Source organism: Peromyscus eremicus, unplaced genomic scaffold (genome assembly GCF_949786415.1).
Source record: "Peromyscus eremicus unplaced genomic scaffold, PerEre_H2_v1 PerEre#2#unplaced_71, whole genome shotgun sequence".
Lineage (NCBI taxonomy): Eukaryota > Metazoa > Chordata > Mammalia > Rodentia > Cricetidae > Peromyscus > Peromyscus eremicus.
In genome coordinates this window covers 557,092-584,080 of record NW_026734312.1, presented here as the reverse complement: position 1 = coordinate 584,080, position 26,989 = coordinate 557,092, and the positions used below count along the sequence as shown (strand labels likewise).

Below are 26,989 nucleotides of genomic sequence, written 5' to 3'. Positions count from 1 at the left end.
AGTTCCTGGGCCGAGACCTTAGCCTCCTTCTATAGCCCTTTGAAGTTGCTCAGAAGGGGCTGTCACATGTTCTAGAAGGAGAAGGACAAAATCAAAATGACTTTTCCCTTATAAGTAGTTCTATTTATTTCTGAAAAAGGAAGTTTGTCAAAGATCTGTTTCCAGAAATCTTGCTGAAGAAGCACAGAATTAGAGGGCAACCAAGAGTTCTTCACAGGCATGTGTGTGCATCAGCCCTAGGGTTAATCTCTGGCCTAAGGTAATTAGTGGACACATTGCCACTCATTACTAACACTCGGCATACCTGGCAGCTGAGGTACTTCCCTGATCTGGCCTTTAAGGAGCTTCTCCTGACCTCCAAAGAAGGACATAGAATAAGGTTGAGATTCATCTCTAGGACTGTGATTTCCAATCCATTTCCCCATATCCCCAAATTTTAATAGTCAGGAAACCCATAGAACAATACATTATATTGAAATTAATGTTGCATTATTTTACAGCTGAAAATAGTTTAGGCCAGGCGGTGATGGCGCATGCCTTTAATCCCAGTACTTGGGAGGCAGAGGCAGGCTGATCTCTGTGAGTTCGAGGCCAGCCTGATCTCCAAAGCAAGTTCCAGGAAAAGCACAAAACTACACAGTGAAACCCTGTCTTGGAAAAACAAAACAAAACAAAACAAAATTTAGAACAGCACTTGAGAGGGCAAGACACTACCCAGAGCCATTGTTTGACAAGGTGATGCTGTTTGAGTCAATGGGTGTCTCTTTATAAATCTGTGATAGGGAAACATATGTTGGGTTCAGGAAAAAACAGGATCTCCTGCTTTTGGACAGATACGCTGCTGTTGAGCATGTCATGAATTACTTTCACATCTCCCTGACTTGTGCAAACCCCTGTGTCACATAGTGGTTTCTTAGCATCTTCTTTATATTAATTTCCCAAGCACAGCAGGACAAGAATTGATTTTAGCCCACAGGTCCAGGTAATAGTCCATTTTGGGGGATATGAAGGCAGGAACTCAGTCACTTCACATCCACTGTCAAGAGCAGAGAGATGGAAATGCAGCCATGCAGCCTGCTTGCCTCTGCATATGCTCCAGCTTCTTCACTGTTACACAGTTCAGGTCCCAGCAATGAAGTGGTTCTGCACACTTTAGGGTGAGATCTTCATCTGATTAACAATATATAAATCTCCAACAGATGTACTCAAAGCCAACTCAATCTAAAGAATTCCTCATTGAGGCTCTCTCTTCCCAGGTGATTCTAGTTTGTGTAATTATATGAGTAATAAAAAACTAATACACTTCCCCAGCATCATTGTTATGCTTCATGGTTATAAGTAACATGAAAGAGAAAATTTTAAATAAGCTAGGAACATTGAACACCCTCAGTAGACATTTCAGCCATTTGGTGTCTTTCCTACAAACCCAAATAACTCTGATTTCTATTTCTCTTGCTTGCTTTATAGCCATTTTCTGTAAGCCCCTAGTGATTCACCCAGGTATTCAAGAGACCTGATACTAGAAGAACTAAAGATACACCATAGTGCTTCCCAGGTAAAAACCATTTGACCTGTTACTAAGTCTTGTGGAAGAAAGACATCAAATGAAAAATCACTGGTCCTGGTTATAGACCAGCAACTGTAGATATCCAGGGTGTTCAGGAACTTCCTGCCTCCTCCAGACTGATCAGAGCCTTCCCAAATCCTGTATTGAGGTGATGTTGTCCCCTGTGTAGACAAAGAAGATATTGCTGGTCAGAGGAGCAGGGTTATTACTCCAGTGAACAAGGTAAAATGTGCAAGAATTCAGATCGCTGCTGAGCAGAATGTTTTCTGAGGTCCAGACAGGAAGAGTTAGGGCTCCTTCTATCAGGAAAAGTTTTCTTACAATTTTTTCTTAAAATCTCAATGATGGAATGTTTCCCTGGTGTCTTCTGAAATGAATTAGCCTCGGTGAGAGCTCTGCAAAATCCTTTGATATAGGCTTCCCAAAGTAGGTCTAGTATAGTGTTCATGACTGTGAATAGTAGTCAGATTTGATAAAGTACTCTACCATGACTCTACCAGTCATGGTCCCTTGCTTGGGTACTGATCATTTCATCTATCTCTTGATTAGCATCTGCTAATATTTTGCTGTAATAGTATTTTTACACATCATAGAGGCCATATTTGACACCTCCCTTTATATTCCCGTAACCATTCCTTGGATTAGTTATAAATGCTTAGAAACCTTAGCATGGCAAAACAACATCATAGTGCTTCCAATTATAGGTTATTATTATTAGTAGTAGAAATATTTTTAAAACTTTTAAAAATTTCACTCTTATGTTTAAACCTGGCTAAACCTGTTTACGTTGTTTTAAGTTCTTATGATATACAAAAATATAAATTTAAAGAATTAAGTTTTAGTAATCACAAATACAAGAAATATGGGTAGTGTTTTGGCTTTCAATTTCTGAAAGACATACAATGAAAATGTTTCCATGTTAAAGACAAGACCAAATTTCTTTTTACTAGCATTGTACACATTGGATTCATTCATTACTGAACCAGGCATAAGCAGGGAAAGCTCTTACAGTCTCAGTAACAGACAATTCATGGCACCAAGCCTTTGGTTAAGCCTCCTGCCAGCAACCTGAGTCAAGGCTGCTTCTAGCTTTTCTCCTGAGCAAGCTCTTTGTTCTCTGTTCTCTGTGACAAATGATCTAGCAGTTCACTATTACTGCCGTGTTTTAATAGAATTGAATTTATTATTTTTTTATTTACCTGATTGCATAGCAAGTTCCCTGAAATAAAAGAATAGTGAGAAGTTCCACTGAAACACACTATGAGGGTTTATTTCTTTCAATCTAAAGTCTGTCAGCAAGGTAAACAGTCTGTATAAACAAACTTCATTTTTAATCATTGCTTTTGGCCTAATCTTGAAAATAAGAACAGCATTCTAACTGAAGCTTTTCCCTGTAAAATGAAATAGATTTGTAATTAGTATGACTACAAGCATAGTTTTAGAACACTTTAAAGAATTTTATTATTTACGAGGTGATTATCATTAACTTGTATGACCTAACTGTGTTTAAAAGTTTACAGGGAAGCTTTTGTTTAAGATTAGGATTTTACAATTTTATCCCCGTTGAGTTTGAGTTTTAAAAATTTGGATTGAAGATTTAACTTAAGATCCATTAGCCTCAAATATAAAACTTAAATAAATACAGTCCACAGAATTGAACTTTATTTTATTTTTTTCTCGTTAACGGTATGCCATTAGAGAATATCACAGTTTGTATGACTCAGTTTATGCAAAGAGCTAAAGATTAACAAAGTTTGGAAAGAAAAAGAGACTAGATATATTATTTTCAAGTGCATTCTGCTCTCATAAATAGACCTTAGGTATTTAAGAGTCTTATTTTTCAAATATAACAAATTTATCAATCACATATTTGATTCTTATTTAAATTTTCCAGACTCCTGATGTTGAACAGTTTGCAAGTACATAAGTGGTTAGACATACATCTTTTGAGTCAGGTTCTTCTATCCTGAGTAGACCTATATTTCCCTAGGGATATCTCATGATATTAAATTCTACCTTTCTCCAAAATATTTTGAGGAGCAGTGATTGCCTATTTAGTCTACAAAGGAGATACAATAATAACCAAAAGGGACAGTAGGAATAATAACTTTTATACATGCTGCCTATATGTAGATTTTAAAAGTGATAACCTTTTGTTACAAGTTTTCAGCTAATTTTTGTTATGCATTTTACAAATTTTAACCATGCCCCAGGAATTTACACATCCAAAGTTAAAGAAATTACATCATAAGATATTATTTTTTGAGATTAGAAAGCAAAGAAATGTAGAGATAAAATGTGTTAGAGTACAAAGTAGATAGAGCTTAGAGATTTTCATCTCTTCATTACATTTTTTTAAAAATTAAAATACTTTTGTAACAATTCTTTTCTATCATTGTTGGCCAGTTTCCATTTTTAGTATAACTCTATCCTTCATGTACAAATATATACATGAAGTGAGTTAAAAGTAACCTATTACTGAGCAATGTCTAATAAATACTAATGGAATATAGTAAGTTTTGACTGTTGAGCTCTACAGTCAGGGGAAGGTACTAACCATTTTGAGGAGCGTAAAGAATTTGTGTATAAAATATATGGTCCTTGTGTTTTTGAAGAACAATCTGTAAAATCACTAAGAGCAAACTCTACAGGATTTTTAGATGTAATTTTGGTTCATACCCATTGAGCATTCTCAGAAACTCTTAAAAGCTGATGTACTGGGTAGTGAATATCTATAGATCCCATGTAACATGCTAATGCAATCTGCCATGGTCATCAATTTAAATCAACTAAGCTTCATATTCTCTACTGGCAGTAATTTCTGTGGGCTCCATATCGGGAAGTTGTTTAAAAAGTGTCCTTTCCATTATCATTAAGTCTATTATTTCTTGATTATAAGGAGATGCAGGTACTTGTGGAGAATCATACCTCACATCAATGTCTATAATACTGTTACCTTCTGGACATATACTTTAATAGGAGATGAACACTCACTTTCATTCCCACATGGAAGTACTGAGGAATTTCCAAAAAATCAGAGAGCAACCTCTGGCTATGGAACAAAAGATTACTGAAGCATTTCTCTTGAGTCCCAGGAGAGATTCCTAAAATGGGAAACCTGACTTCTGAAGAGTGATGAGGAGATCTGGTTAGCAGGGAGGTAATGTCAGTTCCCCATGACATCAGGGGTGTCACATGCCTGGACATTCTATTGTATCCTGGAGACTTTAGAATGTTATCTGGTGTCACCTGTGTTGTAGCAACACCAACTGCCTTTGGACAGTTGGTTCAGTGCCCTTACAGTTCAGCCATGAACATGTTGGGAAGACTCAGGACTCTATTGGGTCGAGATAAAGGAGAGGGAAGAGAAACCAGAGAGAGGCAGACACAAGCTGGCCTTCAGCCATTCCAATGTGAACGATCAAGAAAGAAATGGTCCAGGAGATGGTACAGTAAGTTGTGGGCAGGAAATTGGGATGTCCCTGCAGGACCTGGGCTTGAGCTGAATCTTCCAATAGTGGGACACAGGAGGTAGGAGTCTCTGGGAACCAACTGGACTTCCCTGCTTGTCATGACTCCTGAAATTCAAAGATTCCAGAAGAGTAGTTTGTCTGTCCCAGAAATCAGGAGCGAGTAAGGCCAAAGCTGTTGTGCTGGGAGCTCTTGCCTTTCAATCCTACAGGAGGGTAGGGGTTGAGAGGGGACAAAAAGGCCAGCATTAGGGTAGGATGTTCAAGTGAACTGTGCCCAGCAAAAAGCAGGTCATCAATGTACTTCAACCTCAGTGTCTTCATTTATTTACATCCCACCAGCTCTATGCACCCTCCTTTGTCACTGAGGCGTCTTGGTCAGGATGGTGACCATATTCTGCCCCTGTGTGGATTCTCCATTTTTGCCATGTGCTTAGAGTGACCTGTCAGGATATTTATGCATTTTTAATGACCTGAGTGCTTGTGGACTGTGTCAATTTTATCTTGGCTTTGATAGCAACAGACTAGTGAACCCTGCAGCCAAGTTGAATGCAGAAAACAGAGCTGTTAATAAGCCTGAGGAGGCTCTCTCCTTAGTTACCTAAAACATGTCCTAAAGGAGCAGAGGAAATCAGCTGGCTCAGACACCTATCTCCTGTCACAGAGATGGGAGACCTAAGATGCCCAGCGGGGGCATCTCAGTCCAGGGCAAAATTCTTTGTGGTGTCACTGAATTGCTTGCTTACATCCTTTCTCAAACACCTTCTCAGGTCTCAGGGTGACCTGTTCATTCTCTATGTCTTGTCACAATGCACGTTCACTTGTGTACATTCATCTACCCACAGGGGCCTCCAAAGAGCCACCACCCACTCCAACCAGCCTCACAAAGAGACAAGTGAAGCAGAAGATGGAGAGCCTGACCACTCAGGTCCAGGTGATGACCGCTCAACGGAATGATCTGAGAGATCGCCTCATCTTAGTAACCGAAGGATCCTTGGACAACAGGTATTTACTGTTTCAAAATCCATGGTGACTGTCTTGGTTCCACAATTTCACCCTTAGTTTATTTTGTCTAAGAAATGGGCTTCTGGGATGTTGGGTGCACCTTCACGGTGTCCCTTTGCCCAACACTATTTCTCTAAATGCTTCCCTGAAGCAAAACCTGACACATGGGCAGGAGTGAGATGGGGACATAGACTGTTCTGCTTCCTCCAAATGAAAACCAGAGCCTGTGGCCTGAATCACCCAGGAATTGAAGCAGTAGTGTGTGAATTCCCAGCATGCATTTGGAGAGATCCTGTCAAGTGATGGCTAGTGTGAGAATGCTGTAATTTTTTTTTTACTTGCTGGAATGACATTGTGTGCTGGATGCTTCTAGTAGCAGCTGGAGAGTTTTTGTACCACATCTTAATATGTGGCAGCAAGGCCTGGTGCTAATGTCTGCTGCTCTTGGTCCTCTCTAAGATGACACAATTGCATGCATTAATTTGTCATCTCAATGAGAGCATTTTATCACCTTTCCCTCTTTCAGTCTCTCTCTCTCTCTCTCTCTCTCTCTCTCTCTCTCTCTCTCTCTCTCTCTCTCCTCTCTCTCTCCCTCTCCCTCTCTCCTCCATCTTTCTGTATCTATGTGTTTGTGTGTTTGTGCATACGTGTCCCTCTTCACCCTGCAATCAAGGGTCTATGGTTGCACATGAAGTGTTGCTTGTCTCAGTATCTAGGTGTTGTCTACATGGTGTACTGGGAGCCCCTTTTTGAGCAGCATAGCCCTTTGCAGTGTGTTCACCTTGGTGTCAACTGGGAATGCCCTGGGGGAATTTATGAAGCTGTCATAATATTGAGTCCCATCCTCTGAAATGCTCATGATGTGATTTTAGCTGCCATGTCAAAATAAGCACTCTGGAATGCGTATCTCTTATTTGAAGACAGCAGAAAAATCACAGTTTCTGGTGGGCCCAGACCTGTGATAGACTCGTGGGAACTCCATAGCAAGCTGTGCAGTACTCCTGAGGGAACATATTCAGTCCCAGCTGCATCCCTCTTAACACGCTGACTCTGCTGGCCTGAGACCAGAAGAGCAAGTGCAACAAGGAGCCAGAGGTCCCAGTACATAGGAGCCATTATGTGGCATCTTATTAATTCCAGTAATAGAGAACACACACTGAATTCATGTGATCCTTGAGGCCTGTATTCATGGAATTCTTTGCTTCTGGGTCCAGGCCCTACCACAGGCCAAATCCTTTCTTGGAAAAGCTCAAGATGGAACATCAGCAGGTCATGTCACACCTGCAGAAGTTTGAGAATGAGAATTTGGAGGCCTCACAGAAGCTCATTGAGTTGACCAAAGAGAAAGTCTTCCTTTGGTAAGTGCTTATCTTGGCAGGGACCCCAACTGTTGTACAATGGGCAACTCTGAGTTTCTTTGTCTCTGAACTGCAGGGTCTGTAGATGTGCTTCTAGTTTTTCTGCTTCTTAGCCAGCAGCATTAGCAAGCAGCCTTTGGACTTATGCAGCTTTACACAGTTTTGCTAAGGTTTAAAGAGACAATTAGCTCTTCCAAGCACCATATTGTCATTCAGTAGCCTCCAGATCAGTGGTTATTAACCTTCCTAATGCTGTGATACTTTAATACATTGCTTCATTGTTCTTCCTTGGTTTCCTATGTGTGAATAGGCCCTGAAATTATCTAGCTAGTGATCCAGCAAGGCTGTTTTTAGATCTGATTGCCTTTTCTTCTCTCACAGCACCCTTTATGAGAACTGAGGAGGCCGGAGGAATCCATAGTCAACTAGAAACCCTGACATTCTTCACTCTATGATCAAGGCCTCCTCAGAACAAGACATGTACTACTAGTTGTGAAATCACCAGTGAGGCAAATATCATCTGCCCTGCAGGTCATCCATCCATAATCTGATCCATTTTCTGTTGACTCACTAGTTATGGAATAAAGGGACCATCAAGAAGATGCCTGAGATTCAAAAAAAATAAACACCAAGAGTTATGCAGAAAAATCTGACATCTACCAGCAAGTGTTCCCAGTGAGAGCCACAACAACATGGAGAGAGAATATGTTTCTGCTCATAGTTACTCTGAAAGTTTATTGCTACAAACTTTTGGTAGCTGACTGAGTCCTCAGCCCTTCATATGTGGAGGGAGATATGTCAACAGAGACTGTGTTGATGTCATGCTGCTATCCAGACAGACCACACAAAAGAAGCATCATATTCTCACTCCAGTTCAGTGCGGGAACTACTCAATTTCATGCACAAGTGATGGTGAAGTGAATTGTTCTGAGAGATGATTTAGGAAGGATGTCACCATGAGCTGTTATTTATTTTGGTAACAGATGCTCCCCGTGTCATTTTTTTGCTCTTGAATGGGCACACAGACACATGTTGGCAGACAGAATCATATAGTGGCCAACATGGCATAAGATCAACTTTGGCAAGGACTTAACCTAGAAGCCCCAAAGTGGCATGACCACACTTGTCTTGAAGAGGGTATTTCAATTCAGGGTTGTCTTTCAATTTGTGTCCAAAGCCAGCCACAGAGTGTAGGACATCTGCATGAAGAGAAAGCTTCTTATGTAAATAGTTTTGGTTTGTTTTGGGGTTTGCATGAACTTAGGTTTTGTTGTTCTTTGTTTTGTTTTGCTGTTTTTTTTTATTTTTTGGTTCTTTGTTCTGTCTTTGATTTCATATTTTGCTAAAGCTATACACTGGATATACTAAGCACCCCTTTAAGGCCCTATTCTGTCAAATTTCTGTAATTTCACAAATAAAAAATAATTTCCAACTCTTCATTCTTTCCTTTGAATTTTTTAGTGAACTTACTTACCAACCACAGATCCAACTCTCATCGCTCCTCCCTCTCCTGCCTACCAAATTCCCCCCACCCCTCCTGACCTCCTCTAACAGAATAAGTTCTCCCATGGGGAACAGCTAAACCTGGTACATTCTCTTCATTCTGAAAATAGCTTTGTAGTCAGGTGTGGTGTCACACTCCTGTAACATTAGAACTCAACAGACAGAGGTGGATCTCTGCAATTCCCAGGAAGCTTAGGCTACATTGTGAGTTCTCAGCTACACAGGGTTACAAACCAAGATGGTTTCTTGGGTGTGAATCGCATGGCCTACTCCATGTATATCCACTTCATGATGGAAAAAGATCCATGTTAAACACCTGACTTCACATGCCTAGCTACTTCAAAAATGGAGAATAGATACACACATGTTCATGACGTGATCATTCATATCAGATTTTTAGAAATACACCTATGTTTTCTAATGCATCTCAGGAAGTGAGAACATTTGTTACAGGAGTATAGAAGAATTGAGGAAACCTATAGCTGTCTGCCTTTCTTTTCCTGAAATACAGCACCAGTGACTGTGGCAATGCAGAGGTAGTAACCTTCTAAGACATATTGAGATGTGGTCCTTTTAATGTGCAGTTGCCTTGACTATTCATTTTGCATGGAAATCTTTGAGATTCATTTACTTGTATTTATGAATATGGGTATTTTGCCTGCTTTCTATGCACCACAATCAATCAGTTTGCACTGAAACCAGAAAGGGCAATGGATTCCCCATGGAACTGGAGTCACAGAAGATTGTTAGCTGATTTCTGGGTCATCTGGGAGAGCTACACATCCTCTTAAAGGATGAGTGATCTCTCCAGTCCCTGCACTTGACTTTTGTCCTTCTAGCCTCCCTAGTGTATTAGTTGGACTGGATTACACCTAACCGAAAAGAGATATTTCTGGAGAATGTAGGGACAGGACCATGAGGTAGGCATCGGAGATTACTTGGGATGCCAGGCATTCAAGCAGAGTGCTCCTGGGCTCAGGATCATTGCTCAGCATCTCTTAAGTCAGATTTGGAGCAGTTATGCCACCTCTCATTTAGATGACAATGCAGAGTAGGCCCATCAGATGAAATGCAGACTTTTAAGACCCGCCTGGGGATGAAGATGGGGAAAGATATACCTATGATGCACCAGCTAAGCAGTGTTAAGTGGAAACTTCACATTTGTCTGGGTGGATGGTATCTACAGCAAAAGCCACATGCCTCTGGCGGAGAGTGTATCTCTGCAAGGCTTGAAAGGGGGAGGGATGGTTGATGCTACTCTCTTACCACCACAGAAGTCACATTGTATTGAGGAAAGGTTTCTTTCAGATGAGGGCTTTATTCTTCCACAGTTCTCCTGGACTAGATCTGACCTGAGACTCACAGTAAGTCAGAGAGTTAATATGTGAAGCAATTATCCTTGTAAATTCAAGTCTATTTCTCTCAAACCATAGCTTTTAAGATCTATAAAGCCAGAGAAGCAGGTGGTTCTTTTCAGTTCCTTCCTTTCATTGGTCACTTTCTCATTCTTCACTGACTCTGACATAATACCTGTAGACACACTGGAACCATCTGAGATTTCATTCATCCTACACTATCAATCACTGAGCTGTGGCATGTGTCTCCCTGTCCATCTTTCCATTATTGGGAAGGAGCCTATGTTCAGTCATGCCTTCCATGTGAATCCTCAGCGTAGCTTTGGTTCTTTTGATAAATGCTACAGATAGATTAACATTGTTTCTTCTCCTTGAATATGTGGAGGGAGATAACAGTTTACTATCAACCTTTCTCAGACTAAAATGTGTAGTGTGTAATATGGACTGGGGTGCTTCTTCTATCTCAGATAAACATGCCTAGTCTTCAAAGCATTCTGTCAGCTACTCACATGGTCATTCTTATGAGGGCTAAATTGACAGTTAAAGCTCATCTTGATGTCTGCCCTGTAGTAGCTGTAGCAGATGAATGGAGTTACAACCCAGGAATACAACTTGGAGACAGAATACTTCCCTAGCACATGCAATATGTTAGGTTCAAAATTAGTACATTATTTATGACAGGGATGGGAAATTCACCCTGTTACATCCTATGAAGTGAAATACATCAAACTGTTAGTTATCGTAGAAGCTTTAAAATTCTCCCATCTCTGATTCTTGCCCTTTGTTAACTGTGACAAACATTCATTTTGAGGATAAATATTTCCAAAGTAGGATAGATGTACACAGACACCATATACAGAGATATGTAGCTTATTAAAATCTGTGGCTTTGATGATGGACTGGAAAATGTCTAAGCAGGTAAAGGTAATGCAGACAAGCCTGGAGACATGCATTTATATCCCTGGGACCCACCTTATTGATAGAAAGAATAAAAAACCTGCCAGAAATTGTTCTCTGAGTTGCATGTAGTTGGGGGTGCCAGGGCTTAACCCACTGAAACTAAGACAACTATCTTCCCTTTTCTCATTTACGCTAGAATATCTCCATCTGATGCACTCATATCATTATATTACTACGTGTTCCATTCCAGTGATTTTGGACTTTTTCTTATTTTAGTTTGGCAATAAGGAACCACAGAAATAAAAAAGGCTAATACCAAATCATTATGAGAAAAACAGATTAAGAGATTGTGGTCATCTTAAATTCGTAAATTTGCTAACCTTTGTTACTCCCCAAGTGCCCAACACATCTTCTAAAGCTGAATCGCTAACATTTATTGTCTCTTTCTTATTCTCTCCAAGAGCCCGTACACTGTTGTGAATGTCATGACAGTCTATATGGCTTGCCCATGCCTCACTGACGCTGACAGACTCCTCTAATAAAAATGACATGTTCTGAATGATTCAAATTTGGTCCAGGTCACTATCATTGCCTTCTGTTGTCATCCACATTCCTCTTAGCTGTGAGCAGTCTATATATCACCCAGAGCCAAGGAATTCACAGAATTAGCACTCCTGAGTATGACCCTGGGATGAACATGGTGAGAGTAGAAAACTAATGGCTGTAACTTGTCCATTGACCCACAACCATGCTCTGGCACAGTTGTGCAAACACATATATAAATATACAGATGAATAAGTGTATTAAAGTTTTGAGAACAGAATTCCATACCTGGCAACTCTCAACCTAGTCTTGTCAAGTGACACAGACATTTCTGGGGAAAAAATGAAGAAAACCCATGTTTCTGTCAAGATTTCTAATCAAATGTTGGATGAAAGAACATGAGGCTGCCAGAATGATGCTGGGGGGCAGAACCACAAAGGCCCTGGATGTTCTAGAAATCTTGTTTCACATAGAGCAAGGATGAAGACTTGGTTCTGTGCGTGACAATGTATTCGTGTGTGTGCACATGCACGCACACAGACACACACACACACACACACACACACACACACACACACACACACATATCTCTGATGTTTTCTAAATGGATAGAGACCCTCAGTGAGGAAACATTGACAATGTTGTGACACTAGAGGGGAGACAATGTCTTCCTCCTTCCTTCCCTGCTGTCTCTGTCACATTCCACTACCATTTAGCACTACTGCATTCTATTTATATTATTGTTAGCTGTTAACAATCTCTTTTTCTTCCCTTAATAGTTTCATTCAGCTGACATTTATGGGAGGTTATAAGCGTCAGCAGGCACAAAGGATAACACTGAAGGGAACATCCAATAAAGGCATGGTGGTGTGGTGACATGCCACTGATCTCAGCACCAGGGAAGTACTGACAGAACAATCAAGAGTCTGAGGCAACCTTGGGCTACAAGAGACCCTCCCTAAGGCAATCCCTAAGACAATAATATAAATAAAAATGAAGAACAGCCTGTCTTCACAGTTGAGAGAGCTGATGGAACAATATGTGGAAACATGGCCTGAATTGGCCCTGTGTACTCTCAGGTTCTGTCTCCCAGAACATGTAGCAGTTGGGGAGTTGAAGCCTCTTATTTGATAGACCAGCCTGGATTTTCTGCAGCAGGCAGAACCCCCCCTAGCCACCCAGCAGAGCCAAGGCCCTGGAGACAATTACTGGGCCTCTGGACATGAAAGCCTTAGGTATATGCTGGAGATGTCTTTCTGTATGCTGAAAATGTGATTTGGTTGATAAATAAAATTCTGATTGGCCAGTACCCAGGCAGGAAGTATAGTATAGGCAGGACAAATAAAGAGGAGCATTCTGGGAACAGGGAGGCTGAGTCAGGAAATGCTGCCAGCCGCCACTATGAGAAGCAAGATGTGAGGGCAGAACTGAGAAAAGATACCAAGCCATGTGGGTAAACATAAATAAGAATTATGGGTTAATTTAAGTGTAAGAGCTAGTCAGTAATAAACTTGAGCTAATGGCCATACAGTTCGTAAATAATGTAAGCCTCTATGTGTTTACTTAGGTCCTAGTGGCTGCAGGACTGGCAGGTGAGAGAGATTTGTCCTGACCTCTGGCAGGCTGGGACACAGCCTATACCTTCAGCTACAGGTATAGGCTAGGGATACTCTTCTAGCTTACATGCAGTCATAAGCAAATGGACACTTCCTAGAGGGGCTTCATGGGGTCCTGGTTCAATGGAATCTTACTGATCAATTGAATAGTGTGCAGAGAAGGCTTATTATCTATTAGCCTGGCCAAAATTCTAGGCCAAAGCCCAGGAATCTGCATGTCAACAAGACCCTCTGTGGCAGTGGTTATCAACTTTCGTAATGCTGTGACTGTCTGTCATAGATGTCACTGCAGGAGAGAGAAGCTGCCTGCATGAATAAAGGAAGCTTAGAGAGCAGGTACAGTTCACAGTCCTTGAAACCAGAGAAATCAAATGACATGGGATGATAGCACTCTTTTCCCAAACAACTGCTACCACATTGTTGTTGGAAAGTTCCCAGGGTCACTCATTTCTGTGTGCATGTGCCTGCTCTGAGCTGTCTTCCTTCTCATCATTGGAATAAACTCAAATAGCCAAAATTTTCCATAACTCTCAAGAGCTTGCTTTTCTGGACAATTTTTAGAGAGGAGTGCCAGGACCAAGACCGGTTGTGTAGAGCCATCTGGAGAAGCTTGGCTGTAGGGTAAAATGGTCAGCCAAAAAAAAACACCCTGGCCCTGAAACCAGAGCCAGTGAAAGAAACACACCCTAGTCCTGAAATCCAAGCCATTGAAAGAATCCCATTAGTCCTGAAACCAGAACCAAAGAAACACACCCTGACCCTGAAACCACAGCCAAAGAAACACACTTTGTCCGTGGAACCAGAGCCAGTCAAAGAAATACACCCTGGCCCTGAAATTAGAGCCAAAAGTCTAAAAAGGGTCAGTGAAAGAAACACACTTTGGCCCTAAAACTAGAGCCAACTCTGCCCTTGACCAACTAAACCAACCAATCGCTAAGCAGGAAAACCAACCAATCCCTGAGCAGAACATCTTCTTGAAAAATCTCCATCCTTAAGCCCCTATGTCTGTTCAGTTATCAGCTGTCCTTCACCATCCTTCACCATCCAGCGGCAGCTCTTCTCCTGGATTCCTCCTTCCCAAATAAATCTCTTTAATAAGAGTTTTGGGTGAAGATCTTTTGATTGCTGGGAATTTCCCTTGGGAGCAGAGCAGTGCAGAAGAAGAAGCAGATACTTCAGCAGGAAAGCTCCCTTGGCAGGGGGCAGAATTAACAACTTCTGCCAGAGCCTGGGCATATTGCTACATTTCTGGAGGAGGCGTTCTTCTTTTGCAGAGCAAAGAAGAAGTAACACCTTGGGCCAGAGATGAGAAGAAAAGGATACCTCTGCTGGGACATTCCCATAGAGGAGCAGATCATCAGAAGAAAAGGATACCTCTGCTGGGAAGCTCTCTTTCACAGGAAGGGGCAGAGCAAAACTAATCTGTAATGACTCTCTCTCAGAGGGAAACAGCATTGCCACATACTATCTGGAGACCATCTTCCACTGTATCCCAGTTTCAATTATACCTTGACTTTCCAACAAGTCAGTATACTTTCTCCTCACAACTGCAGGTATCCAGGATTCCTCCCTTCACAGCTGTAGGTGTAGCCTGACTACCCTAAAAGTCAGGATGCCTTTCCCTCCAGAGCTATAACACTTGCTGGTATGGCCTGACTACCCTACAAGTCAGGATACCTTTCCCTCCAAAGCTGTAACACTTGAAGGTATGGCTTGACTTCCTGACAAGTCAGGATACCATTCCCTCCAGAGCTGTAACACTTGTACCACCTTCAATAGTAAGCATATTACCTGCCTGGAGACCAGGTTCCTTGCAGAAATAAAAAGTAAAGTAACCAGATCTCAGGAATGCTCAAAGTAAGAGGAAGTGTGTTATATGGCAGCTTTACTGAGGTTAGAGAGGACCAGGGAGTGGGGAAGTATCAGGAGGCTCCCAAAAAATCCAAGGCATCTTTCTCCTATAAGATTTGTGTTCAGGATTATCATTCTATTTTATACATAAGACAACTGATCCATCCAGGGATGCCTAGTGACTTATGCTGAGGATGAGCTCTATCTCACATTGTGAACAGGGGTATTGTGGTGGTTTAAATAAGAATGGTCCCCATAGGCTCCCATATCTGAATGCTTAGTCATCAGGGAGTGGCATCACTTGAGAAGGATAAGGATGTGTGGCATTTTTCGAGGAAGTGTGTCACTAGGGGTTGGACTTTGAGGTTTCAGAAGCCAGGGGTGGCCCAGGTCTCTCTTGGCAGATCAGGACGTAGCTCTCGTCTACTGCTGCATCAGCATTGGTGCCAACATGACGGTAATGGAGTAAATCTCTGAATCTGTAAGCAAGCCCACAATTAAATCCTTTCTTTTATCAGAGTTGACTTGGTCATGAAGTCTCTTCACAGCAAGAGTACAGGGACTTAGACCTTTAGCAGAATATTCTAGTCATATTTCTGTGCTTGGGTCTGTAGGGAAGAGGAGTGCAGCTTCTATCTTGCTCACCAGTGGTTGCAGATCTGAGTCCAGCATAATTATTGGTGCTATGGCAAGCTCCCACCTGCCACCACTTTCAGGGGCATCAGAGAGAGTTTGTAAACCTCCCTCTGGCTGCTTTATAAAACTGCAGAAGTAGTTCCTTCTTTAGTGACAGGTTACTTTTGGGGAGGTGCCAGGGGATTGGGAAAATAAATAAGATTATAGCTGGGGTCATTAGGACCACTTCTAGTACCTGGATGCTGTGCTGGAGAAGACACAGCCTTGCCTGATGCTCATTCTCTACCTGAAAGGCATCACGGGCCTCAGGAGTCCTCAGAGGGCACAGGTGAGCAGCAGTCCCAGCAGCCCCTGCAGCCTTCCTGCCCTCCATCTCATTTCAGCTCACTGAGGGGGCAGGATCTGGTAGAACTCAGTGCTCCATCTGTGTCTAGCTGGGGACACTTTCTCTCTTATCCTTCTGCTATGATAATGGAGAGGCTCCTGGAAAGGGCACCTTGGCTGACGGTCAGTTTGGTGTGAGATAGCAGAAAGATGAGGACTGTAAGGTGTGACATTAGCAATTACTTCCCCAGACAGTCTCTTGTATCTTGGAGAGCTCTGGCATCATCTCTGATATTACCAGTGCTGTGCAGATACCAATGGCCCTTGGGGCATTTGTCCAGTGCCTATGTGTTTCAACCAAAGACATGTTGAAAAGACTGAGCTGGCTACTAGAGAGAGAGAATGGAAAGCACAGAGATACCAGAGAGACACCAAAGGAAGGTGGGCTTTGGTCTCATTTTAAAACAGCAAGAAATCAATGTTCCAGGGGAAGGCACTGTGATTCCTCGACAGGGTGTTGGGAGCTTCCTGGAGGAGTTGGACTTGACGTGGACCTCCCAGGAAGATGGCTCAGCAGCTCCTCTGGGAAGCAATGGGCCTATCCTTCTTTGGGTTCCTAAAGAGTAGACCCAGAGTCAAGGATTTCTGATGTTTAATTTGGCACAGCCAGGAGCTGACAGACTGCTCTGCTGGAGGTCTTCTGCTTTCCCTCTGAGTGAAGAAGGAATCAGGGGAACTATTTTAGTACCATCACTGCTCTTCATCCCCACTCCATTCCTTTGGGAATTGTTGCACTAAAAACAGGGAGGGGAAACTGCCCTGGCAAAGCCTGAGGTTCTCATACTTTATATCACAACCACTAGCAGGGCAGGAGTCACCAAGCATTGCTGTCTGCCAGTGAGTCCTAAGATGTCTGAGGTCCCAGCTGTGTGGGTGGCACCCAGATCTCCAGTGTAGCCTGAGAGCTTTTAGAGGCAGTGTATTAGGACAGAGATAGTCCCTTTCCTGACAGCACAGGTGAGGAAGTGTTGGTGAATCTGATGACTAAGTTTTGTCCTGCATGACATTTCCACCAATATGAAGTCTAAAGCATCCAGGAAGTGACTTGAGCACCTCCCATTCCCTAAGTGCTTGTGGATAGTACCAGTTTTCCTCTGGCTCTGACAAAAGAGGACTGAAGACTCTGAAGCCAAGTTGCATTCCGTGCAACTGTGAATCAGCCCAAGGAGATTGTCTTGTGCAGGGAGGCAGAAGAAGCAGCTGACCTCTGAGAGACCCCCTACCTATAAAGGGGTGGGTGAATTGATAGCCACGGAGTGGGGTGAGACTCCACTGGGCTTTCAGATCCCGCTAGGGCAGAGTCTCTTCTGCCAGTCACTTCCTGAATGTGTATGCTTCTGTGTGCCAGGTTTGCCTGAGATGAAGCAGTGTGTAGGGCAGGTCCTGTCCCTTGGCTTCTGGAATCGGGTATTCCTGAGATAGCTAACCTTGGCTAGCATGGTTTGCCAGTGTAATACACCATCTAAAAGGACACAGTACACCTCATGTCACTCATTTGTTCTGGGTTCAAACAAGTACACTTCCTAACCTCATTTCCTAGAAACTTTTATTTCTCATCTAATTGATCAGAGATCTTAGGAAGGGAAGAGCCATTCCCTGGGCTGTTTTTGAAAAGTGAGTCTTGAACTCTCTACAGATAAGTAATGAAAAGGTTCTAATGAGGCAGAGAGAGATATCTCTGGTTTTGTAAGGAGGAGGTGCAGAATGGCATCCCCTGTGTCCATGGGAATGCTCCTGGAAAGGGCAACTATTGGTTCATTGGGGAACAGCTCAATGGCACGCAGGTGAAGGCTGTTGGCAGTGACTCTACCAGTACCTTCCCTGAACATTCTATTCTTCTCTGGAGAGCCCTGAGCATCCTCTTGATGTCACCACTGTTGAAGAAACACCAACTGCCATTTGGGGCATTTGTACAGTGCCTCCGGGATTCACAAAGACATATTGGTGAGACTGAGAATGCTACTTGGGAAAGAGAATGGACAGCCTAGAGAAGAGAGAGAGGCAGAAGGAATCTGGTCATCTGTTTCAGGATAAAACATCAAGAAATAAATGTTCCAGGGGAAGGTACAGTGAGTTTTGTGTAGGGAATGGGGAGCTTCCTGGAGGAGGTAGGACTTGAGTTGGGCCGTCATTAATGGGGCTCAGCAACTGGGATACTTTGGGAAACAATGTGGCTATGCTGCTTCTCTAGGTTCCTAAATAGCAGACACAGAGAAGGATTTCTGGGGTTAGTTTGACAGAGATCTAGAAATTATCAAATCTGCAGCTAATGTGCTGGGGAATCTCCTTATTTTCATTCAGAGTCGAAACAGGGCATCAAGAGGCACAGAATGATAGATGAGCAATCCCTGTCAGGATAGAGTGTTCCTGAAATTCACCCTCAGCAGATTCCTTTATGTTGTATGGATATCTGATGCTGTTAACAGGTAGATTAACTCCCTTGGGCATTCACCAAGGTTCCAGCCATTCAATTCCTCTTGGTACTACACACAGATGGTCAAGGCTTGGTGGTGCTAAGCACTATGGACTCCAGGACTTTCCTGCACCACATCAGATATGAGCTGAGGTTGTACTCCAAACCAGCATGGCTTCCAGGGCCCATGGGACTGCAGTGGGTGTTGAGGCACATATCTAGCCATTGTGGTAGAGGACCCAGATGTGGCTTATGTGCCCCAGCCTGAAGATAGCTGCCCTGTTCTTTCAGAGCTACTAAGGTTCCAAGCACTTCTTCCTCAGGCCTCTACTTGGTACTTAGTGTAAGTATTTCAGCTTTAGGGGGAATAGCTTCCCCAACAGAAGTGTTACAGCTCTGCCCCAGCAGGCAAGGTTTCCCCAGTGCAAATGTAACAGCTCTGCTCTGGTAGGGGGAGGTTTCCCATTGCAAGTGTTACAGCTCTACTCTGAAAGATTTCCTGGAAATCAGGAGACAAGAAATACCACAAAGTCACACCACACAACATTAACTTACACAAGATACTTATTGAGATGGAAATCCCAAGAAGGTGGATCATCTGCTTTGGTGAAAAGCCACAGGGAACTGAGCAGAAGGCAGTCTATACAAGGGGTTTCTTGGGAGTGTGGAGCTTTCCAGTTTGGCCTGGACTTGATGAGACTTTTGTGAACTGATTTGGGGTCAAGCTCAGAGATTGATAGGATTCTTATTCCTGGAACTGGTCATGGGCTTGGAATGAAGTCAGGGTCAAAATGTTCTTTCCTTGGCCCTGATCTCAGGGCCTTCATGGTCAAGTTTTTTCCTTGGCCCTTTTACCCTAAACGTAGCATTACCTCTCTTGGCCCTATGACATTCAATTATGTAAATACTCTTTTTTAATCTACCTCCAGGAATGACTGGAAAGGCATCTTTTCAACTCTCCCCTCACTGAGCAGGATCTGGAGATGAACAAGGTGGAGAAAATGACCATTCAGCTACAGATGATGACCTGTTAGAGGAATGAACTGCATTGAATCTTGGACCATTATACTAATAACGATTTGAACAGCAGGGAGTCATTATGCCTAGTTCTCTGTTGACTGACTTGAAACCACTGTGTCCAGCCCAGCTTTCCTCAGGGACAGGAGGATGACCTCTTTGGTGACCTCATGCACAAACTAACTTTCCTGAGTGCATCTGAGAGGCAAAACTTGATGCCTAGGTGGGAGTGAGATGGGTACACAGGCTGTTCTGCTTCATGAAGAGCAGAGCCTGTGGCCTGAATCACAGTCTGGGTATAGGGGCAGTAGTGTGTGGTTGCTCATCGTGCATTTCAAGATGTCTTGACAGGTGTTGGCTTGTGAGAAGTGCAGGTTATTGTGAGTTTATGTTGAGTCTTTGTACTTGACAAGCAGGTGATTGTGTGCTGATGGTTCTTGGTAGAGTGTCTCATAGTAGGAATAGTGGGTGTTAGGATAATAAAGGGGGGAATTACAGGAGAGAGTGAAAAAGAAAAAGGACACATCAGAGGGTAACAAGATCAAAGCCATACTGTGGATGCAATGAGAGTGAATGTGATTTGTATTATGTGTACTTAGACACAATGGTGATATCCAACCTGTGGTTCTGTCTAGGTAAATGTGCCACTCAGCTGGTGAGTCAGTGAGAAAGCAGTAGGCTAAGATGTCCTTGAAAACAGACAGTCTTGCAACAGGACAGTTTTTAAAAGAATTGGTAATTTAGTTCTCAGTTTGGACAGTGGTTAAGAGGACTAAGGAGCTTGTGTTGAGGTTTAGTGTTTACGTACAAGAATGTTGGTAGTCTGTTGAGGATTCCCTTTGCTTCAGTGTCAGAAATGATGAACTCCTTTTATGAACACCAGTGTGCGGTTGTGTGTCAGTGTGTGTGTGTGTGTGTGTGTGTGTGTGTGTGTGTGTGTGTGTGTGTAGATGAGAGGACCAATTCAGGGAGTTGCTTCTTTCCTTCTACCATTTATGTTCTGGATTTTGAACTTAGGCCATCATGTTGGGAGGCAGGCCTATTTAGCCAATTGTCTCTACATGTATTTCTTTTTTAATTACAAGCTTCATGAAAATTGGTAGAGGCTACAATTTGAAGCATATGGGGAAACTTCTAACACCTGAAACAGTGTGAAATCATGACAAACATATAGGGTTATGATTTGGTTCAGTCATTAGAAAATTTACCACTTGTTTGTAAGGAAGCAAGCTTGAGTATCAGGAAGCAACATAAGACCTGATATTCATGCTAGGGTGCATCTGTGTCTGAAGGAGTCTACTGAGAGACTGGAGATGAAGACAGGGAATCCCTGGAAGTTCCCCCAGAGAGCTAGCCTGGGGGTCAAATACAAGAACAAGCTGGAAATCTCACACAACCAGCACATAGAGACACAAACACATACACAGACACACACACATGTACATACACACACATACACACACACACAACATTAGACATCACTGAACTCATGATTTTGGGGTGAGTTAGCTGCTGAAAAGACTGGGAGCAAAGGAAAGGCTAGGTTCAAGGCTCCCTTGGGCTTTCATTCAACAGTGACCCTTTCTACATGATTCTGAAAAGTACGTTCAAAGCCCACTGTACCAGATCCTCAGTAGTAGTGAATTCCAAAGTGGATGATAAAATGAAGCTGTCGTCTTGGAGTTTACTAACAACAGCTCCTGGAATCTGGATCTCTTAACTGTACTCACGAAGACCTGGTACTGAAGGAAATTATTGTCCTCCTATAAATTTTGGGACAGGTTTTGAGTTACAAGGACTCAGAATTACACAAAAATGCTTGTTGAACACAAAAACAGCCAGGTGGTGGTTTCAGCATTTATTTGTCAATGGATTATTTAAAAAGTAATTTGAAAATACAAAAAAAATGTGGTGGCTTCTGGGATGCTAGAGAGGGATGCTTGGAGGCAGAAATCAATTTCATGGTCTACCAAACCAACCTCTTAGGAGAGAACATCAGTCTCAATGAAATGCCAACACACTGTCATGACAGAGACAAGGCTGTGTTGCTTTAAGAGCAAGGAGGACAGATGAAATGGGACTATTAACTACATGAGCATGTAGATAGAAAACCATCCATTACTATAGTCATCAGAACAAGGCACACAGAAGAACTACCTCTCTCCCTCTCCCTGTGTGTATGTGTTGGGGTGTTGTTGTTTTAATCAGGGGCTAAACTCTCCCCATGTCTTCAACATGAGAAAAAGTTGTAAGGAAAGCAGTCACCAATCATAATCAACTCTTGAAGCTCAAATGTTTTGAAAATTCCGAATGTAAGGTACATCAGGAAGTCATAATAAGGATCCAGAATATTTAATAAATGATTTTTCATATGAATGTTAAAAGGATTTTCACATTTCATAGTGAAGCAATACCTGAAAAAGGGCCAAACTGACAGCTGAAGTAAAACAAACATTAATGTCGTCATTTTCATAGTTACAATTTTCTATAATCGTTGTAGAGTTTTCATTTACCTTTAGAAGTGGACAACATTACCAAACAGAAGTCTTTATCCAGGTAAGAATACAGTTTAAAAATACAGGAAGTAATTGGTGAATCCCAAGACAAGGAAGTAATAGTGTTGAGTGTACCTTGAGGCAGACACAATACAATGTGCTCAATGCCTGCTGTGACTTAGAGTCACCACAGCCAGTTTGTAAAGTATCTGTGTTATTATAACCCCTTTAGAACTAATTAGACAACTGCTGTCCTGAGAGCTGGATTGTTGGGCCCCATGGTCCTGGATCTGAAGTGAATCTCCTGCCCCTGTGCACAGATTGATTTGGGACATTGTTTGTTTACTGGCCTCAGGTAAATTCTGAGTGAGCAGTAAGTCCTTGCAGGTAGTGGTGGCTGAATAAGAAAATGACCTGGAAACAATAGTGAGAGGAATATTAAGTGCAGTATTCTCCCATAAGAGAAGATGTCTGGTGTTTGACCAAGGATATTTGCAGAAATAAACACACATTAGAGTAATTTTGAAACATGATGGTGATAATACACCTAAATACATTTTAATGGGTCCAGTTAGTTATTTCAGTGATCAGGGAATCTCCCAGGTGCCTTTATCTTCAGCTTCAATGCAAGTAAAGCTTATCTTCCCTTGGACACTTCTATTTTAGGATCATAAATGAGAGCATCTCCTCTATTTCTGTCTTTGCTTCTGTATATAAAATAACAAGAAGTTGTGGATATTTAGACACGTGTAATCTGTTCATCAAAATTTACATTGTGAAGAAGTGGCACTGTGGTTTTTATATGATTCCACTAAATGTATGTTTAAAAGTCTTCAACTAGTTAAATAATATGTGTTTCTCCATGCCATTAGTTCTGGAAGTGAAGATTCAAGTACCATATATTAAAATTTTAATTTCTTTTTTTTACATTATAAAATAATATACACTTAGATGTCATCTATGTATATATTCTAACATTTGCCCCATTAGAAGGGTTTAATCAGATACATGCATATGCATATTAAAGGTATTTGAAAGCTGTGAGTTGATAAAGGTTAGGATATCTGATCTGTGTAACCTGGAGTCCTAGCATGAGGGCGTGCATTAATTATAAGCTGCATTTTAGTGATTTTTGAATGTGAATAAATGGACAAATGAGTTTTTGTAAACAAGTTTCACAGGTACTATGATATGGACAACACTAATATTTCAATCAGTGTTTATTTATAAAAGGAAAATATAAGGGAAAATAATGTTCATTTTTACTTCCCAACCTTGGAAGAAGAGAAAGACTGATGAAGGGGTTATTAATATTAATAATCACCTTATACAGATTTAGAATTGTTGAAACATAGTGAATCAATTTTAGTCCAAATGACAACAGCAAGGCTAAGATTTTTAGCTCATGACTTTCTCTTATTCTAGCTACCATTTTATACTTCTTGATATCCCAGTAATTTGTGAATAGATAAGCATATTTGAAGGTATTTCATTGTTAATTATTAGTTTCTACTGTTTGCATGTCAATGCCCTGTGACTACTAAAGAATATATAGATTTGAAAACATGCACCCCAAAACTAAAATATTAATTTCAGAACCAAACCAAAAAAGTCAATCCTCACCCTTTCCATTGCAGAACATATCTAAAGACCCAGAAATGAAGATAAATGACAGAGAATATATTTCTGTGGACAAGAAACAGTGTCTGTTTCTTGATCAAACTACATCACAATATTTACATCGATCAGAGCCAGGTCACCAGAAGAGGTTAAAGAGAAGGGTTTGAAATCTTTTTGGAAGTCCTGAAGTTAATGTTTGTCCTCAGGGAGAGAGAGCCTCTACCTAATACCTCTGAAGAGCAAACACCCCTAAAGGTAATCCCCACTGATTTGAAAAGTAATATATTTGCTTGGGAGGGGAAAGCTGCATCTGTGTGCCCATGTCTGCAGTATTGCAGATGATGTCAGAAAAGAGGAGTCCAGCCTCAAACGTATCCTCTCCCTCCTTCACACCCTCACTTCCAGGGACACTCTTGCCAGTCACCATCTATGGCCTAAGTGAAAATAAGTTAGATCATAGAAATAAAAACTCAGAAAGTAAACATGCTTTTAACACAACTCAGGAGAACTCATTAAAACAGAGAGAATAAACAATTAGACTTCTGGAGTAATTACAGTCAACATGAAAGTGAGCAACATGCTTGTGTTTTTGGAGACTTGTTCATTTTATGTGGATGAATGTTTTATCTGCATTCTGTCTGTGCACCATGTGTGTGCTCACTGCCCACAGAGGTCAGAAGAGGACATCAGATCTCCTGAAACTGGACTAACAGTTGGTTGTCAGCTCCCATGTGGGTGCTGTGAATCGATCCTGGGTCTTCTGCAAGACCAAGTGTTCTCAAGGCTGAACCACCCTTCCAGCTCCCAGAATGAATGCTGGAGATGCAAATGATTAGGGTAAGAGCTGAGATATTACAAGTGGAAATAAGCAGCCAGTCTCAGGATGCTTGCTAAGTTCCTGGAGGCCAGGCATCATCACCTTGCTAGTTTTACAATTGAAATCCAGAGACTATGTAGGTATGAAGAACAGCAATAAGGAGGCTGGACATGCTAATCCCAGCACTCAGGAGACATGGTGGGTCTTTGGGAGTTCAAGTACACCCTGGTCTCAATTTATTTGGGAGATGGGGGAAGGCAATGTACATGTATGTCATTGCAGAAGTGTGGGGGTCAAAGGATAATTTTTGAGAGTCAAATCTCTCCTCCCATCTTGTCAGTCTCAGGGGTCAAATTCAGGTTGTCAATCTTCCTGGCAAGTGCCTTTATCCACTTAGCCATCTCACTAGCCCTCTGATGCACTTTGACTAAAAATATTTTCACACTAACACACAGGGGCTTGGTGCTCATGTGCTTTAACAACGGGTTCCGACTTTGGGAGATAGTTTAACCTTTAGAACATGGCCTAGCTAGCAGAAGAATGTTGACTGTGATGGGTCTTTTTTCTTATTTTTTAAAATTTTATTATTTAATTTTAGTTTACATATCAGCCACGAATTCCCCTGTCCTCCCTCCTCCTGCCAGCCCCAACCTCCCTCCAGTCCACCCCCATTCCCATCTTCTCGAGGGCAAGGACTCCCCTGGGATTCAGCTCAGCCTGGTAGATTCAGTTGAGGCAGGTCCAGTCCACTCCTCCCTTCACCCAGCCTGAGCAAAGTGTCCCAGCATAGGCCCCAGGCTCCAAACAGCCAGCTCATGCACTAAGGACAGGTTCTGTTTCCACTGCCTGGGGGCCTCCAAAACAGTTCAAGCTAATCAACTGTCTCACTTAAACTGAGGGCCTGATCCAGTTTCATTGGAGCTCCTCAGTTATTGGTTCATAGTTCATGTGTTTCCATTCGTTTGGATATTTGTCCCCGTGCTTTTTCCAATCATAGTCTCAACAATTCTTGCTCATACAATCCCTCCTCTCTCTCGCCAACTGGACTCCCAGAGCTCCGCCTGGGGCCTGGCCATGGATTTCTGCATCTGTTTCCATCAGTCATTGGATGAGAGTTCTACCATGACAATTAGGGTATTTGGCCATCCGATCACCAGAGTAGGTTAGTTCAGGCTTTCTCTCAACCATTGCCAGGAGTCTATTGTGGAGGTATCTTTGTGGATTTCTGGGGGGTCTCTCTAGCACTTTGCTTCTTCCTATTCCCATGGGGTCTTCATTTATCATGATATCTCTTTCCTTGTTCTCCCTCTCTGTTCTTGATCCAGCTGGGATCTCCCACTCCCCTAAGATTTCTTTCCCCCAACCTTTGTCCTTCATTACCCCCCCCACATCCAGTTTGCTCATGTAGATCTCATCTATTTCTCTGTTGTTGGGTGATCCCTGTGTCTTTCTTCGGGTCCTCTTTACTAGGTAGCCTTCCTGGAGTTGTGAGTAGCAATCTAGTCATCCTTTGTTTTACATCTTGTATCCACTATGATTGACTACATACCATGTTTGTCTTTCTGAGTCTGGGTTACATCACTCAGGATGATTTTTTCTAGATCCATCCATTTGCCTGCTAACCTCATGATGTCATTGTTTTTCTCTGCTGAGTAGTATTCCATTGTGTGTATGTACCACATTTTATGTATCTATTCTTCAGTTGAAGGACATCCAGGTTTTTTCCAGGTTCTGGCTATTACAAACAATGCTGCTATGAACATAGCTGAGCAAGTGCCCTTGTGGTATGATTGAGCATTCCTTGGGTATATGCCCAAGAGGGGTATAGCTAGGTCTTCAGGGAGATTGATTCCCAATTTTCTAAGAAAGCGCCATATTGATTTCCAAAGAGGTTGTACAAGCTTGCATTCCCACCAGCAGTGGAGGAGAGTTCCCCTAACTCCACATCCTCTCCAGCATAAGGTATCTTCAGGGTTTTGGATTTTAGCCATTCTGATGGGTGTAAGGTGGTATCTCAGAGTCATTTTGATTTGCATTTCCCTGATGATTAGGGATGTTGAGCAATTCCTTAAATGTCTTTCAGCCATTTGAGCTTCCTCTGTTGAGAATTCTCTGTTTAGTTCTATAGCCCATTTCTTAATTGGACTGTTGGGCATTTTGATGTCTAATTTCTTGAGTTCCTTATATATTCTGGATATCAGTCCTCTGTCAGATGTGGGCTTGGTGAAGACCTTGTCCCTTCTGTAGGCTGTCACTTTGCTGTGTTGACCATATCATTTGCTCTATGAAAGCTTCTCAGTTTCAAGAGGTCCCATTGATTGATTGTTTCTCTCAGTGTCTGTGCTACTGGTGTTGTATTTAGGAAGTGATCGCCTATGCCAATGCGTTCAAGACTACTTCCTACTTTCTCTTCTAGCAGATTCAGAGTAGCTGGATTTA

General features: G+C 42.1%; 3 long non-coding RNA genes across 8 annotated transcripts in view; 2 read left to right on the top strand and 1 right to left on the bottom strand.

The window, feature by feature from the left end:
- Nucleotides 1-26,989, top strand: part of LOC131901313 (uncharacterized) — a 126,155-nt gene that overhangs the window by 51,912 nt on the left and 47,254 nt on the right. For 2 of the 6 annotated variants that reach the window (XR_009376478.1, XR_009376476.1), the window contains one exon: nucleotides 1,468-1,555. The exons of 2 other annotated variants lie outside the window; for them this stretch is intronic. This is a non-coding gene — a long non-coding RNA (uncharacterized LOC131901313). Of the gene's footprint in view, nucleotides 1-1,467; nucleotides 1,556-7,256; nucleotides 7,355-26,989 lie in introns of those variants that run through there. 2 more of the 6 variants (XR_009376482.1, XR_009376487.1) reach the window with 2 other exon arrangements.
- Nucleotides 666-4,754, bottom strand: LOC131901323 (uncharacterized). Its single transcript, XR_009376504.1, has 2 exons — nucleotides 4,562-4,754; nucleotides 666-1,728 (listed from the first exon to the last, which is right to left on the bottom strand). It is a non-coding gene; the product is annotated as an uncharacterized LOC131901323 (long non-coding RNA).
- Nucleotides 18,087-19,690, top strand: LOC131901322 (uncharacterized). Its single transcript, XR_009376503.1, has 2 exons — nucleotides 18,087-18,252; nucleotides 19,531-19,690. It is a non-coding gene; the product is annotated as an uncharacterized LOC131901322 (long non-coding RNA).